This window comes from Tenrec ecaudatus, chromosome 17 (genome assembly GCF_050624435.1).
Source record: "Tenrec ecaudatus isolate mTenEca1 chromosome 17, mTenEca1.hap1, whole genome shotgun sequence".
Classification (NCBI taxonomy): Eukaryota; Metazoa; Chordata; class Mammalia; order Afrosoricida; family Tenrecidae; genus Tenrec; species Tenrec ecaudatus.
Genome location: NC_134546.1, coordinates 85,612,559 through 85,627,768, shown reverse-complemented (window position 1 = coordinate 85,627,768; position 15,210 = coordinate 85,612,559). Strand labels below are relative to the sequence as shown.

The 15,210-nt window shown below is 46.3% G+C and overlaps 2 pseudogenes; both read left to right on the top strand.

Annotated features, from left to right (window-relative positions):
• The first annotated feature begins 2,230 nt into the window (after window positions 1-2,230).
• Window positions 2,231-2,827, top strand: LOC142430560 (proSAAS pseudogene; annotated as a pseudogene).
• A 1,787-nt stretch (window positions 2,828-4,614) lies between these two features.
• LOC142430559 (xylosyl- and glucuronyltransferase LARGE2 pseudogene) lies at window positions 4,615-13,400 on the top strand (annotated as a pseudogene).
• Window positions 13,401-15,210: the final 1,810 nt, after the last annotated feature.

The following is a 15,210-nucleotide window of genomic DNA, read 5'->3' as shown; positions in this document are numbered from 1 at the left end:
TTTTAAAAAGAAGAAAAGAAATGTCTAGGAAATGATTTGACATATGTACAAATATTCTTGATACCATTGATGTATGGGTACAAGAACTGTAAGAGCCCTCAATAAAATTTATTCTTTTTTAAAAAATAGTGAGGAGACTTAGAGATGATCACATTCTAATAGAGAATAAGTCAAGTGTAGCAATGAATAAAGAAAACATAAATAGCAATTAAGTAATTTCAAAATATACTGAAATTAATATGTGAAGCCAGAGGCCTGAGGATAATCTGCCAAGTTAAAAAGACAAATTGAAAATTATTTATGATACCTAAGCTGTATCATAAAGAGCAAACTTGCCATTATCCAAAACAGTTGACTAGGACTAGAATTCAGATTAGGAGCCCCAGGAAGAAACATGTGTTTAATATCTTTTAGGGAGAATCCAGACTGCATCATATTTGAGAATGATATGTTGTTTTGTATATGTATCGTCCATTTTGACTAAAGGTCACCCTTTACTAGAGACTGGAACTTCCCCATAGGGATCTCTAAACTGTAATCTTTTTGGACACAGATTGTCAGTTTAATTGTGCAAGGGGCCAGCTGGTGGGTGGTACCTGCTCACCTTTCAAACAGCATCCACGATCGTGAACTTTGTGTCACCAGGGACTGCTACCTCATCACTTACAAATATATAGAGAAAAACAGTTTACAAAAAAGTTTATTTGGCATGTATAAGGTTTAACTGTAAGCAAGGGTTTTTCCATCTCAATCCTATCACCCACCTACTCTGGGTTGAGAGCAGTAACGTCTGTTAACAGGAAATCAACCTCTATTAAGCAGGAAATAAAGGGAGAACATGCTTTCTGTGACATTCATAAAGATGACTTCATTATTTTCATTTCTTGTTTTTTAGTATTACACTTCTCTTTCATTTATATTCATGCTTATGCAAAATGAACCACATATTATATTTCAACATGAAAACTATCTTGTCTATCACACTATTAATTATGAAAGTTTATAAGAGAACATGTGCTCACATTCTATTGAAAAAACAGAGTTGTTGGTCCTAGTTAGAATACAAAAATGAAATTACCTTTGCCATGTTCACCCTCTAAATCCAACATTCATTATAGAATATATAATAAATAGAAAGTGTAGACAAGAGTTTTGAATGACTTCAGGGTATGTAATAAATTGGAAGTTGTCTCATATGTGAATGTCAGTAGGTTGAGAAATACCCAACTCAATGTAATCAACAGAAGAAATATATCCCAAACATCTATACATATGGTAAGAGGGAAAATAAATTTAAAAACTAGGTTTTCTACATAAACATCTATCAAGAGTGTGCCAGGCCTAAGAATGGCCTGACATTTTGTCAAACTACAGTACGCACAAAGGACCACAGAACCCATCGCCTACATTATGCAGAGATATCAAACCAAAAGAGGAAGCCCCAATTAAAATGAGGAGCACAAGAAATAGTCTGTCATCTCTAGAGGAGAATTTTCCAATTAGAACACCAATGGCAATGATGAATCTTCCTTGAAATGCACAATTAATATAATTTCTGTGCAACATACCCCCCTTCTCCTTCCCTCAGGATCATAGTCTTCCAAAAGTTGTGGGGGAAAAAGGTAACATTTTACTTTTTAATTACATTTCTCAGTGAACTATTTGAAACTCAGTTATCCTACTCTCATAGATTAAAAGTTCTGCTCTCTTCCCTGGCCTCCTCAGAATGGTATGATTTACCTTTAAAATAGAGAGGCAAGAGGTCATTTCCTGGCAATATTCAGAAAAAAGATTAAGATTTTCTTTTCTATAAATTTTCATCCACAAATGAATACACATTTTCCTCCTGTCATCATTTATATTCAAGGGATATATAGAGATAATAGTGTATAAGTTTATAAGCTCAAAAAAAGTAGATTGGCTTAATTCTGGAAAATTACATGTTACTACTGAAAATGTTCTCTGATGTTCAATTTAATAATAATAATAATAAGCCACCATTCCTGGCAGGTATAGGGCACCTATGGGTGGGTCTCATTGAATAATAGCTAATATCATTCCAACATTTCTGAAAAATGCCAAGTACAAGAATTTAAAAATAATTACTAAACAATCCTGTATAATAAGTAGTCTACTTACATCAGACTATAATGTTCACTTTGGTTCAGGCAAGGTAAATGATTTCTAACAAAAGCTGCCTCTGCAATCATTATATTAGAAATAATTATTATGGGCCCCCTTGCCGCCCATGGCTGAGACTGGCGCTCCCCGCCGCTTCCGTCGGGCACTGCCCCGGGGGAGGCGGCGCGGGCGATGCGGGAGCTGGCACGGGAGCTGGCCCACCTGCTGGAGGCTGAATGGCAGGAGCGGGCGCGCGCCAGGGCGCAGGAGGCGGACCAGCAAGCTCCAGTCCTGGCGCAGTTGCTGCGGCTCTGGGGCGCCCCTCGGGCTGCGGACCCCGCGCCGCTGAGCCTGGACGACGACCCCGACGGCCCCCTGCTTCGCGCCCGCCTGGACCCCGCCGCCCTAGCCGCTCAGCTGCCCCCGCCCCCGCGTCTGTGCTCAGAACTCGGCCCCCTGACGCCGAGGACGCCGGCGATGACACCCCGGATGTGGATCCCGAGCTGCTGAGGTACTTACTGGGATGGCTCCTCACGGGAACCCCGGACCTTGAGACCGTGGCAGCCCCTCGCCGCATCCGCTGGGCAGCAGACCAGGATCTGGGCCCTGAGGGGCCACCTGAGGGCGTTCTGGGTGCACTGTTGCGGGTGAAACGCCTAGAGACTCCCGCGCCCAGGCGCCGGGGCGACGTCTCCTGGCACCCTGAGTAATGCTGGAATCGCAGGAGCCCTGTGACCCAGGACTACCCGCCTCACCTCTGACGCTCAGACTGCTTCTACTCAGCACGCTGAGACCCCAGCTACTGTCGGTCTGTCTGCTGCCGCCTAATCTCAAGATCCCTGTCAACTGGCCCCGCAATAAATATGATATGAAGCAAAAAAGAAATAATTATTATGAAAAATATATAGATATGTCCTAGTAAATGGCAAAATATTTCCAAGACAAAGTTATAACAAAAATAAGGGAGGGATTAGTGCACTTAATACAAATACTGAATTCATATTGTGATAGAATTTTAATAATGCTGGCTTCAGGGAATAACATACTTTATTGAATGAGACTTTTTGGAAAATCAGGGATCCATTCTTCAGTTATTTAAACTGTTCTACTGGAAGACCAAAAACGCGTGGTTAAATATACAAAATAGTTATCAACACAGCTCATTTTAAAGAGCAAAACACGCCCTCCCTCACCAGGCGCCCTAGTTGGTGCCTCAGCAGAAATGGGCGGGGCAAGAGCTGCCTTGAGAGGAAGTGAAAGCAGAGACCCTATTCCTCCCTGACCCCGCCAGCTCCTCCCCCTACGGGTCACGCCCAGAAAGGGCCGGAAGTGGCGGTGTCTTATACTGAACTGCCGCTCACAGCGAGGATCCCGCTGTCCGTGCTCTGCTCGCGGTGCCGGAGAAGCACCCACAGCCTGAGCACCCTGTTGCCGGCGCTCTCAGGTGGGAGGCTCTGGGCTCCGGGACATGTGTGTGGGCGGAGGCTGTTTTAGTCCAGCTGACTAGGGTGCAAGCGCCCTTTTTCTCCCCCAGGAACCCTGCCAGCGCTTCTCTTGGTGAGAGGTGGGCAGGTGTCCCCGAGGCCATCCTATTTCCCCGCTTTCGGATTGGTTGGGGTTTATGGTGGGAGTCCCTGTTGGAGAAAGGGGATCCCGGCTGGCTTTTGGGGCTTCGGGGTTCCCTGAGTCTCTCTTTGCGGGTCTCCTAACCCCCCTCGTTTCCCTCTCGAGACTCCTTGCGCCTCCTCAGCTCAAAGGTGAGCTCCGGGGTCCTGTTCTGCTGACCTCCCTCTGGACCCGACCAGAGTCTGTTCTAGGCGCAAGATCTCTTGCAGATCCGTGACAGAAACGTCTTCCCTGGCTTTAAAATATTGATAGTGGCCTTTTTTCTTACTCCGTGTTTATAATTTTATCTATATATTACTGTTTTTAACTTCCCACCAAATTTTGTTTCTGTTTGTTATCGTTTCTTTTGGGTTTCTCAGTTTGTGAAGCACAGGAGTGGATGCCTACAGATAAGAAATGATGGGAGGGTTTGTAGGGGATGTCTGGCTGGGGGTGGGTAGTGTCTGAGTTGGGGAAGGGGAGGGGATTTGGGGAGCAACGAATGAAGGAAGGAGGGAACTGAGCACTAAACTAATGGTGACAAGAGTCTTTTTAAAGGCGCTATAATCGTGGTGGAAAAAAGATAATGTCGTGAAATTGATTGTTGTACTAATTGTACAATTCTTCTTGAGATATTTGAATTGCTGAATTGTGGGATATGAGCATTAAGTGCCCCAAAAGGTATTCAAAAAGAAAAGAAGGTCTCCATCATGAAAACTATCGAACTAAATAAACTACGCATGAGTCAAAAACCAAAGCGAAACAACCAAACCAAACACTAGGACTTCTTTCTCTGGGACGATAACAGAAGTGGCCCTGAAACGGGCCTTTGGGTTTTGAACGTTGTGAGGCTAAAGGACAATTTCCTTGGAGCTGGTGTAGTGGGCAATGGCCCTGGTGCCCTCAGCCATGGCGCACTTGGCCAGCTGTCCAGGTAGTAGCAGGTGCACAGCTGTCTAGATGTCCCAGGCCGTGATGTTCGAGCAGTTTGGAATATGGAGTTGAGATTCCTGGTGGGTGATGTGCACGAAGGTGTCATTGGTCAACGAGTTCACGATGCCCATGCCCTGGACGAGATGCTGGAGTCCGTGTGAACCTACTTGAGCACCTTGTGCACATACACAGAGTAGGTCTCCTTGCTCTTCGCTGGTATTTCTTACTGTGCTTCCTCTGAGCCATAGCTGCAGTCTCCTTGGGGCCCCTCCCCGGGCAGGCAGGGACTTAGCGGGGTCAGGTGGGTTGTTTGACTGGGACAGTACACCTGGAAAAGGTAATGCAGGTGTCCTAAGGCGAGCTCAGGGAGGACAGAAGCTCTTGTGGAGAAGAAGGGAAAAAGTTTGCTTGATCTTGCTTTTCAGTACGAATGCAGACCATGAAAGTGGGGCCTCGCGATCTTTCTGACCTTTTGGGTTTTAAGCAGGAGGTGTCAGAAAAGTTAACACAGGGATAACTGGCTTGTTGCGGCCAACCATTCACAGTGACTTCACTTTTTGTTCCTTTGATGTCAGCTCTTTTTATTGCTGTGAAGCAGAATTCACCAAGCATTGGATGATTCAACCACTAATGGGATACGTGAGCTGGGTTTAGACCGTTTTGAGACAGATTAGTTTTACCCTAATGGTGATGTGTTGTTTCTATGGTAACCTTGCTCAGAAGGAGAGGAACCACACGTTCCATTGGGTGTCTGTGCTTAGTTGAGGAGCCAATGGGGCAAAGCTGCGATCTGTGGGATTAAGACAGAAAGATTCTTAAACTTCAGAAAGGATAGGACACCGCAGGGAGCCTCCATTGGGCTTGGATAACCTCCAACCCTGCCGCCATGGGCTGTGGCTGTCTGTGGATGAAAGTCCCCACTGTGCGCTGGGACCAGAGAGGTGGCAGCCCATCACTCGCCTGTCACATACCTCATGTTGTTGGGATCCTGGTGCTAAACTTGGTAGACAACCTGCTTCTTGGTCAGCGTTTCCTATCGAGCACAGCAGCTCCCTCCCTGCGATCTATTGCTGCCTTAACAGGACCTTCCAGTTGACCTCCCAAGTGGCGACGAGAAAAGTAACTACGTCCCCACTCGGTCCCAAAGGAAGGGGACAGGGCTCCTAATGGAGGGTGCCCAAGGCGCATGTGCTCATCGCAGCATCTCCAGCCAGTTGCCCGAATGGGCCTCCTGGTCGTTCTCCCAAGTGGTGGTGAGAAAACTGACTAAGCCCCACCTGATGCCAGTCTATGCTCCTTTTGCGACAGGAGCAGCCTGAAGTCTCAGATGAGGCCAACAGGGACATTGATAACAGGTTATTTCTCGTCTCCTAGAAAGTATTAGTAAGTGTTCTTTCAAAACTATTTTTATGTGTGAGCCCAATAACTTGAACTTAAACAAACAAACAAAACGGGGAGAATTGTTTATTCATCATATGTGAATAATCTGGTTTCTAGATGCCAGAATCTTTAATTTTCATCTATTTTACAGTTAGGCAGGAAGGGCCTCATGAAATTTTATTTTGATTGAATTCCACATAGACCTTTTAAGCAACCTGAAACCCACTCAACTATCATTAGTCTCTTGTTCTGCTGGATCCTGTGATCTTCCAGCTGACCCCTCAATGTAGAGGCCTATATGATTTACACTTCCCTTGAAAGACAAAATGTCACAACCGATGACGGTGTGCTGTCCTTACACTAGAGCCCACATTCATGAAAACACTCTGTCATATGGCATCCCATGTGGAGCTTAGAGAATTGCCTTCAGCTGACCTCCAAAAGAATGGTATAATGAGGGGTAGGAAGTTCTCACTGATTTTGTTGTCACCTTGTTTGTTCCTTTTTTTAACTAAAGAAACCTCTTCCGTCTCTTAATAAGAGAAATAGGAACTTGGTAAATATAACTAGCACACTAGCGTGTTTTTGTGCATGTCTTGGGTGTTTATTTGTGGTTTCTGGGGATGGTGTCATATTAGCTGTCATGGAGTCAGTTCCATCTCACAGGGACCAAGTGAACAACAGAACAAAGCACTGCACTCTCCTGTGCAAACCTCACAATTTAGGATGAACCCATTGTTGCAGTCACGTTGTTAGTCCATTCAATAGAGGGATTCCTATTTTTCACTGCCCCTCTACTTTACCCAACTTAATGTCCTACTCCAGGGACTGTTCTCTTGATAACTTGTACAAAGTATATTATACGAACTTTCACCATCTTTACCGCTAAGCAGTCCTCTGATATTACTTCTGCCAAGACACACTAGTTTGTACCATGGCTATTCATGGTACTTGGGACATTCTTGGCCAGAACTATAACTCAACCACATTGGTTCTTCTGCCTGCCTAATTCAGTTCCCATCTTTCGCGTGCAGAGGAAGCCATTGACAATAGCATGTTTTAGTCAGGTGAACTCAATCCTCAAGGTAATAATCTTTTTAAAAAATCATTTTGTTGGAGGCTCATACAATTCTTAGCACAACCCATACATACAAGCACGTATGTACATTTGTTGCCATCACCATTCTCAAAACACTTGCCTTCTACTTGAGCCCTTATTATCGGCTGCTGATTTTTCCCCTCCCTCCCCACTACCTCCTACCTCATGAATCCTTCATAATTCATAAATTATTATTTTGTCATGTTACACTGTCTGATGTCTCTCCCCGCCCTCTTCTCTGCTGTCCATCCTCCAGGGAGGTGGCTATACATAGATTCTTGTAATCAGTTGCCCCTTTCTACCTCACATTCCCTCCACCTTCCAGGCATTGCCACTCTCATCACTGGTCCTGAAGGAGTCATCTGTCCTGGATTCCCTGTTTCCAGTTGCTATCTGTACCAATGTACATCCTTTAGTCTAGCCAGATTTTTAAGGTAGGATTGGGATCATGATAGTGGGGGCAGGAAGCATTTAAAAACTAGTGGAAAGTTATATGTTTCATCATTGCTACCCTGCACCCTGACCGGTTCATCTCCCTGCCACAACCCTTCAGTAAGGGGGTGTCTGGTTGGCTACTGATGGGCTTTGAGAGTCCCCTTTGCACTCACCCACATTTACAAGGATATGAGTTTTTTTTGTTCCTTGATGCTTGATACTGATCCCTTTGACAACTCGTGGTCACACAGGCTGATGTGTTTCTTCCTTGTGGGCTTTTGTTGCTTCTGACCTAGATGGCTACTTGTTTATCTTCGAGGTTTAAGACCCCAGATGCTATATCTTTTGATAGCTGGGTGCCATTAGCTTTCTTCCTCAATGTAACATCTTTCCAGCACTGTAAAGAGGTGTTGTTCCCCTGATTCATACAATGCAATGTAGCTGTAGATCTCCTATCACCATATGGGGTGTTTTTTGGGGATTTTTTTTTTCATAAACTAACTTTTTCTGGAAGGAGTCAAAATTACTCTACTTAGATTAAGAATGCTGATCAAAAGAGGACCTGATGCAAGGGGCTTAAGTGGAGAGCAAATGCCTTGAGAATGATTGGGGCAGGGAATGTATGGATGTGCTTTATACAATTGATGTATGTATATGTATGGATTGTGGTAAGAGTTGCATGAGTCCCTAATAAAATGTAAAAGAGGAAAAAAATGATTAGGGCAAAGACTGTACAGATGTGCTTTATACAATTGATGTATGTATATGTATGAACTGTGAAAAGAATTGTATCAGCCCCAATAAATTGTTAAAATAAATAAATTAAAAAAAAAAGAATGCTGATCAAGGTAGGATTCAGATCATGACAGTGGAGGGGGGGAGAGGAAGGTTTTTGGAACTAGAGAAAAGTTCTATTTTTCATCGTTTCTACATCGCACCCTGACTGGCCTGTCTCCTCCCAAAGACCCTTCTGTAAGGGGATGTCCAGTGGCCTACAAATGGGCTTGCAAGCCTGGATAGACCAGATGATACACACTGGTACAGATGGGAACTGGAAACAGGGAATCCAGGGCAGATGATTACCTCAGGACCAGTGGTGTGATTGGCGATACTGGGAAGAAAATGGGAGGGTGGGTTGGAAAGGGGGAACTGATTTCAAGGATCTACATGTGACCTCCTCCCTGGGGGGACAGACAACAGAAAAGTGGGTGAAGGAAGATATGGGACAAAGCAAGTTATGACAAAATTATAATTTATAAATTATCAAGGGTTCCTGAGGGAGCGGGGAGTGTGCAGGGAGGGGAAAATAAGGACCTGATGTCAGGGGCTTGGGTGGAGAGCAAACGTTTTGAGAATTATGAGGGCAGCGAATGTATAAATGTGCTTTACACAATGGAAGTATGTATGGATTGTGATAAGAGTTGTATGAGCCCCTAATAAAATGATTTTTTTTTAAAAGAATGAATGTTGATCAAGTTGGTCCAACCTTGTTCCTTAACCAGCCTACCTCAGAGCTCTGAGATTGAAACCTGGACTTAAGACCTAGGGGAAGGGTGAGCCTTATATTCCAAATATTTATGATGACTGGACATGACAGAGTCAAAGATAAATTGTGTATTTTTCTAGTAGCCTGACTTGCATACTAGTTTTATAGGGGCACAAACATACACCCCTGTCAAATAACTGCCACTTCACACCTCCCTGACTAAGAAACTCTCTGGGGGTTGAAAAGGGCAATGTCAATGACATCAAACCAGGATATCTAACTAGCCACTTCAGGCTAATGTCTCCCTACTTTATCACAGCTTAGCCTCTTCCCGTCACATTCATTTTGTGTTCCTACCCCTCCACGCTCCTGGTCGAGCAAGTTTCACAAGTGGTGCCAAGATACTAGCTTTTTATCTCTCCCCAGATGTCCAAAACTCTGGGTGAGATGTGGGTGTTATAGTGAGATAATCAGGGGAAAGGATAAAAAAATGTAAAGGGGAAGAAATTGTGGGTAGAAAGGTACACAGATAGTATCAGCACTGAAATAATTGATCACACCTCATAATTCTGTAAAATTTTAAAGTACACTGTAAATGTTTTTATAGCAATAAAACTAGCATAAGAATATTGTAGCAATGAGTTTATTGACTTGGCTTGAAAACAGATTCTTCCTGAAAATTCACCTATTTTGATGACAAATTAAAGTGTGTGGGTTCCTCTTCGAAGTCAACCATTCAAAACCTAGGCCAACACTCAACTTAAGCATTGAATTCCCAAGGCTATACAGTAATCCAGGGTCATAACTGCCTTTCAGGAACACCTGGAATCCATTCATCCTCTGAGACTAGGAAATAACCTGCTTCCATTACAGCAATGTCAATGAAGGGGACCTGATGAAGAGAAGAATGAACTCTATTAGGATAGCATGGGCTCTGTCTTTGAAATAAATACCTCAGGTTGAATCCTAATCTGCAGCTCAGGGGCACAGGGTGATCACTCCTTAGGGAAAGAAGTGTAGGCCAACAACATTGACACACCTAAGTGATAACTCCTCTTCTGTTTCAGGTTGCAGATTGGCTACACATAACCAAAATACAGGCCAGTCTAGGGAGCCAGAAACCTGGGACTGCTGTCTTGCACACTTAAGCATCACAAGGATTTGAACTTCTGAATGGTTGTGAACCAAATCCATTCACCTGAATCCAAATTTCCTAGTGTCTCTGCTTTTTATTTAGGGAGTGCATTGATTTGACTTCCTGAAGCTGTACTACAAAATGGTGAGTACGACAGAAACCTAGGGCATTTGCATTATACAGAGTAAGGTCAGATAGGAATCACTGGAAACCTGAGATTAGATTATAAGGTAAAAGTGTGATGGGCGGGCAACAAGGGATGGAGCTTTCTGAAGCAGTCTATTGCTATCAAATGCATATGTGGTTCCAAGCACTGGATAACTGATGGTCTTCCTTATGTGCCTTGAGGCTTGTTATATAAGGTATCAGCATCCCAGTTTGGGCCTTGGTTTTTTGAAATGTGCAATAAATTTCCTGAGTAGAGTCCAGATATAAAGATCTATCAGAGGACATGAATTCTTAGCTCGTTCAGAGTCACCATTACGTCTTCACTAGTTTTCTTTATTCCGTCAGGCAGTGACATATTTTCTTTAGATTTTTAAAGATGGCAGATGTGGCTCTTACACTGTTGGACGTATTTTCTCATGGCTTCATCAAAAGAATGAGTCTGATTGAAATGTGTCCAGTTGGTCAATAAGTCAGAATTCCTATTCCTTATATTTATTTATGTTGATAAAAAGCCCAGCAGAAACATTCCTCACTGGTAATGTCCCTTTGTTCCACAGAAAAATCCTTCCTAGGCTTGCAGTATCTTTACCTTGCCTTACATAATTAACACAATTATTGTGCTATTATTAATAACACAGCCACTGAAGGTGGTTTATTTTTCTTGAACTTTTTCAAAAAACAAACAATTGTGTCTCTTTCTTCAGAGGATCCCATGTATAACATGGCCCATGTATTGAGGATGATACCTCATCATCTTTGCTTTTTAATAGCATTTGTCCTGTATTTCTTCCAAGAGACCAAAAACAAAAGATACAAACTCACTGCCATAGAAATGATTCCGGGAGGGACCGCTGGGCCAGTCTGGCCCAGGAGCAGGTGAGGGTGGCGAGGAGTTGTGGAGGCAGGACAGGCGGCCTTCAGGCCCTGCTGCTTAGGGTTGGCCCCCAGCTTTCCCCGCTGGCTCCTGAGGGCCCGTGCTGGAGCCTGCAGCCCCAGCCCAGGGGGGGGGGCGCACCCCGCCCAGAGCACCCGTCTGGGCGGCCTTGCCGCCCACAAGGGCGCTCACCGGGCGCTGCTGCTGCTCGGCTTCTACCTGCTTGGCCCGGACCTGGACTAAGGGCGACTGCGAGGGCCTGCTGTGCTAGACGGAGCCCTGCCGTGGGACCACAACAGCTCGGCCTGTGTTCCACTGCGGTTGCTGCTGCCCAAGTGCGAGCTTTTGCATGTGGCCATCATATGTGCAGGCTATAACTCCAGCGGGGATGTGGTCACCCCAGTCAAATCCCTACTCTTCTACAGGAGAAACGCCCTGCGCCTCCACCTGGTGACGGACGGGGTGGCCAGGAACATCCTGGAGACACTTCCACACGTGGATGGTACCTGCCATCCGAGTCAGCTTCTACAACGCTGATGAGTTCCAGCCCCAGGTCTCCTGGATCCCCAACACCCACTATTCCGGCCTCTATGGGCTCTTGAAACTAGTGCTGCCCGGTGCCCTGCCCTCTGACCTGGCCCGGGTCATTGTCCTCAACAGAAACGTCACCTTTGCTTCTGACATCGCGGAGCTCTGGGCATTTTTTGCTCACTTTTCTGACAAGCAGGTGATTGGTCTTGTGGAGAACCAGAGTGACTGGTACCTGGGCAACCTCTGGAAGAACCACAGGCCCTAGCCCGCCTTGGGTATGGATTTAACACAGGCGTCATCCTCCTGAGACTAGACTGGATTCGGCAGGCTGGCTGGGAGCAGATGTGGAAGCAACTGCGAGAAGAGTGCTCCTCACCCTGTCGGCCACCTCTTTGGCTCACCAGGGCATCTTCAATGCTGTCCTCAAGGATCACCCAGGGCTGGTGCTGCTGCTGCTGCTACCCTGCACCTGGGACATGCAGCTGTCTGACCACACGCTGGCTGAGCACTGCTACTCTGAGGCGTCAGACCTGACGGTGATGCCCTGGAACTCGCCAAAGAAGTTCCGGGTGAAAAACAAGCATGTGGAATTCTTCCGCAACCTCCACTTGACCTTCCTGGAGTACGATGGGAACCTGCTGCGCAGAGAACTGTTTGGCTGCCCAAGCCAGCCCCCACCTCAGGCTGCGCAACTGCAGCCCCCCCTGGCACAGCTAGATGAGGACACAGCCTGCTTTGAGTTCCAGCAGCAGTGGCTCACTGTGGCCAGCGCTCACCTCACCTTCCTGCCTTTTGAGCTGTCACTGCCCAGGCGCCACGATATCACCCTGGTGGCCCAGCTCTCCATGGACCAGTTGCAGATGCTGGAAGTCCTGTGCCACTGACCTGGCCGACGCCGAGGCCCAGCAGTTCCTGCACTTTGTGGAGAGCTCGCCGGTGCTCTCGGTGTGGCGCAACGTGGCCTACCACATGGTGTACCCGGAGGGGCCCCTCTACCCGGTCAACCATCTGCGCAACGTGGCCTTGGCCCAGGCCCTCACGTCCCACGTCTTCCTCAGCGACATCGACTTCCTGCATGCCCACTCCCTCTACGACTCCCTCAGGGCCTCCCTTGAGCAGCTGGAGCTGGGGAGCCTCCCTTCGAGAGCCTGCACTACCGCCTCCGCTTCCCTACTCCGAGGCCGAGCTGCTGGCCCTGCTGGACGCTGGCACTCTCTTCACCTTCAGGTGCGACGTGTGTCCCCAGGGTCATGCGCCCACGGACTACGCCCACTGGAGGGATGCGCAGGCCCCGTACCCAGTGCAGTGGGCAGCGGACTACAAGTCTTACGTGGTGCTGCCGCGTTACTGTCCCCGCTACAATGCTCGCTTTGTGGGCTTTGACTGGAACAAGGTGGCCCACATGGAGGAGCTGGACGCTTAGGAATATGAGTTCCTGATCCTGCCTGAAGCGTTTACCATTCACGTGCCCCACGCGCCCAGCCTGGGCATCTCCCGCTTCCACTCCAACCCCACCTACCGCCACTGCTTGTGGACCCTGAAGGAGGAATTCCACCAGGACCTGTCCCGCCGCTATGGATCCTCTGCCCTCAAGTACCACAGTGCCCTGAAGCAGCCCCGGGGTATCTTGTGATCCCCCAGGGCTGGGGCTGCGCTTGCCTGGCTCAGCTGCACCACTGCATGCCGGGAGCTGCCCCTGCCAAGGACATTGCTTAAGTTATTTATGGTCTCCATGGGGAGGGCTGGGGCAGGGCCATCTGTGGTGGGGCCTGAGGTCCACCCATGCTGCTACTCCCCCATTGGGTTCCAGCCTCCCCCTGCCCCAGCTGGTTTGGGGCTGCTTCCCCGTCCCAACGACCTATAGCTCTTTTTTATAATTAATTTTTGTAAAAACCCCTCGTATGCCCCTCTCTCTTGGTTTGGGGACGTGGACCTCTCAGGAAGCCTTGTGCAGCTGCAGTCACGGGAGGGGCAGCAGTGTGGGGGCCAAAGAGGACGGAGGCCACCCACCCCCTGCCCTCCCCTGCCCCAAACCCAACACCATGAGGCCAACAGACTTTATTTGGCTTTATTTAGTAAAATGTTAAAATAAATACAAATTGATCAGCTTAAAAAAAAAACAGCAATGATTCCAACACAGAGTAACTTTAAAGTTGTGGATAGAACTGCCCCGGAGGTTTCTTGCACTGTAACTATGTGTGGGCATAGAAACTTCATCTTTCTCCAGTGAAATTACTCATACTTTCAAAGTACTGACCCAGAAATTAGCTCACTGCTCCATTATCCAAGATAGGTTTGTGATAAGAATTGTACGAAACCCAATAAAATGATTTTTAAAAAAACCTGTCTCCTGCAATGAGAATTCTGGATGTCCTGCTTCTGCAACAGATCTTTTTGAAGATATTATTTTTATATATTTTAAGAGGGACACAACTAACTTCCTTTTCTATCTCTTCATTCAGGAACATATCACTTAACATGCTCATTGTTTTTTATCCATCTTTACATACAGCTTGGTGGCTTTTGAAGACATCACAGAAGACCACATTTTATTTAGTCTGTTAATCCAGAGACCACAAATCTGGGATGATTTCCAAGGTCAGCCCCTTCAAACGCCTTGTGAATAACTGCCAGCCTGCCTTTAGGAGAACACAAGTAGGTGATGATCCTGGTAGTATATACACTGAGCTTGTATTCAGTTAGTTTAACTAGTAAAATGCAGAACCATGAAAGGGAGGCCATCATGTGCTTCAATATTCTCAATCTCTCTTCAATTCTTATTTGTCTCATTCATATGCAATCCTTGTATGAATATCCTGTGTGAGAACTTTGTATGAATTTATGTAACCATAAGTTTTCCAGGATATAAGTATCAATAAATATTGGTTTCAGCATATTTGTAAGTCAATGTAGACTAGAGAAACAAATTCATAGACACTCGTGTATAAGAAAAAACTTTATATACAAGAGCAATTGGGTATTAAGAAAACACCCCAGCCCAGTCCAGATCAAGTCCATAAGCCCAATATTAGCCCAGATGTGCAATACTAGTCCATAATTTCTTTGTTACACTCACACAGCCAAGTAATGATGGATGCAGGAAGATCATAGGCCAATGGGTGAAACATCTTGTGAATCCAGTGGCAGTAGAAGCGCGTCAGCACTGGCAGGGGTCTCCACATGGCTCCTACAACTCCCAGGGCTCTGGCTCCATCAGCCTTTCTCCATGTGGCTTGTCAAAAGCGATGTCTAGTGGGGTGGGGGGATGGTCCCTCCCCCAGTGAGCTTTTTGTCTCCTTAGTGCCTCCAAAGAGGTCATCAAGTTGCTACCTGATTGACAGGCTAACCTCCACCCCTTTCACTCTTAACTATGTACATTTTATTTTTTGTGGGGGTTAGGTCAGTTAATTCATTTCCAACTCAACAACCCTATACACAAAAGA